The following is a 2,860-nucleotide window of genomic DNA, read 5'->3' as shown; positions in this document are numbered from 1 at the left end:
TGACTGACTCTAGCAAGTCTCGCGATATGTTGCTTATGGGATTTGATTTTTTCTTTCTTTTTTTGGTCACTTTATTAAAAAATGTAAGCGCATACAAAAGCATATAAAATATAAATATGAGGAAATACAAATACCTGGGATATAAACAGTCATGGAGAAAACAAAAAATTAACAAAGGAAAATGATAAATTAGACAAAATAAATTATCAAAATACAAGAGTTACAAACATAGGCTAAAGTTTTTAAAGTCTTTTTGTTTGAAGATTCAACAGTTCTAAAGTTCTTATCCCTTGTGGAAAACAGTAAAGAGGTTTGGATCAAATTGTTTTGTTTATAATTATTTACAATGGAAATGATATTTTCTTTCAATCTGGGGAAATTATGGAATCTGAATGACACATTATGGTAATACAGATATCATAAAGTATTATCAAAAATAAATCATGCAACATCTTGCCAAAACTTTATTGTGGGAGAATGAGCCAAAATAAATGTAGCAGTGTTTTAGAATGTGCTATACAGAAGGAAGCAACTCACATTGGATCCCTACGGGTGAACTTCCTGTCACAATCTTTATGGTCTGTCCATCCTATGGTTTGTATTAAGATCAGAGAAAATGAAAATAGCTCTTTCCAAAAAAAGTTTAATGATGAAAAAAATAGAAAGTGCTCGTAATTCAAACAGGTACTTTGGAGTATGGATTCAGACTACAGTCATGCTGTAGTCACATAGATAAGCTGATTAAAAAATGATAGAAAATCAGATTTACTCATAAGAAACCTCTAATAAGATGAGGAAGTATTTTGTCTTTATTAGGGAAGGCAGGAAGGCCTGTCTGTTAAGATCTAAGGACATGTAAAGGAATGTAGTGGGTAAAAAAGGTCCTTTATGTTTTGCAGTAAGATGGGAAAAAGTTGTGTTAGAAGTTGAATGGGGAGCTGATAGTCTAAACCACATGGAATTGGTAAAATCAGATTTGGACAACTGGTCTGAAGCAAAATCACCATCAGAAAGAATTAACGCAACACAATACAATTTAGACATTGTTAATTGAATTACTGGGCGAATTTACAAGGGAATTCACATAGACATCAAATGAAATATCTATAAGAACCAAGCTGGAAACAAGAAAAGGCTAGAGTTGATAATTATAGGATTAGAGATGGAGAAAAAAGCATGTATTTATCAATTTATTTCAACTGTTACACCATCAGATCTTGGCTGTTTTATCAAGCATTGCTAGAATAGATACAGACAGATGAAAATGTAACAGATTTTTTAAATTGGAAGAAATGTTACAGAAAACTAAATTAAAAGAAAAACAACTTTGGAACTTTGGATTATTTATCAATGTACACAGTGGAAATTATTGCTACATCAATGTCATTTATTACTTCATATATGATATGTCATAATATGCTAAAATCATAGAGTTATTTGTATGCAATGCAAGGCAAGATAATGAAAATCATCCAGAAATTTTAGATTCAATAAGTTGAGTCAGAATCAGATGAACAGCTTATTGTGTTTGCTGCTAAACAACGGTGATGTTTTATATGATAATCAGCAAAGAGTGAGGTGAAGGAGTTTAGAAGGAGAATTGTCTTTAAAAGAAGTTTCGTAAAAAGAATTTAATGACATTTGTAGTAGAAATCAGGTGCAGACGAGAAGACGACAATCTGACTCATTCTCCAGGAAAGGACAAGCAAAAAAGACTGTGCCAATTAAAACTAGAGTACAAACAAATCATTCCTATAAGTAATTACATGAAGGGATGCCTATAATGTGCAAGTGAAGCAATACATACAGTACATGTAAGACTAGCTGTTAATTGGTCCTTATTTGCACATTACAATATACAGTAAACAACATTTATTTTAAATAGTGAATTTTGACACCTGTGGTCAGAACAGGAAACATTTAACTTTTTTTTTTAAAACTTGTGTATGAAGGCTTACTTTTTCTTTCATATGATGGCCTGAGATATTGACTTTAGTAGTTTTGCAAAAGAATGTAAACAAATTAATTAAATGAAAGAACATACAAGCAAGAAATAAATAAAAATAAAATAACATACCAACAAAATATAAATTAAATAAAGAAAATATTGGATAAAAACAGATGTAAATAAATAAATAAACAATAAAAAAGACAAACATACAAAATAATAACAGCTAGAAAAAAGTGTTTCACTGTCAGATCCTCAAACTTTGCTTGTTGCTTCTGTTTGGTAACATACAGGGTGGCAAATAGATTGTATTCAGCTTTTCCACATGTTTGATCCAAGAACATTATTTAGCAAAATATTTTTAATATTCCCTGATTCTCCATGCTGTGGTTTGGCACTGGCAACAGTTATGTCCTTTAACTTTTCCTGAAGCCAGTCCTGTCTTTCTCCCACTTGTTTGTGTTCCCGAACGTTGTGCATGAGCTGTACCTCACTGATGGTTCTCTTTCTGTAGAAATAGAAAATACCACTGTTAACTCTATCATCAGTGAATTATTTTTTTATAATTATTCATTATCAATTATTTATCTTTGCTTTTTACAAACTAAAAACAGAATTTACCTTAGTGGTTTAGCCTCTATGTATAAACTGGCGAGGAAGAGTATCAGAACCAGTGTTTCCAAGCACCTCAATGAAAACATGTTGAGTAACTGAAACAAATAAAATCAAATAGTGGCTAGAAAATATATTTCATTGCCTGTCAATATAAGACTTTTTATCATATCCAGTTGTACAATTATTATTATTATTATTATTATTATTAAATACTGGTCCACTGTCATGCCATTCTTACCAGATTTTCTGTCCTTATATCCAGGAAAAAGTATGGCAGTTTTTGTTGAGATAGTACTG

The sequence above is a fragment of the Siniperca chuatsi genome, linkage group LG1 (assembly GCF_020085105.1).
Source record: "Siniperca chuatsi isolate FFG_IHB_CAS linkage group LG1, ASM2008510v1, whole genome shotgun sequence".
NCBI classification, from domain to species: domain Eukaryota; kingdom Metazoa; phylum Chordata; class Actinopteri; order Centrarchiformes; family Sinipercidae; genus Siniperca; species Siniperca chuatsi.
Note: the sequence above shows the minus strand (reverse complement) of the source record.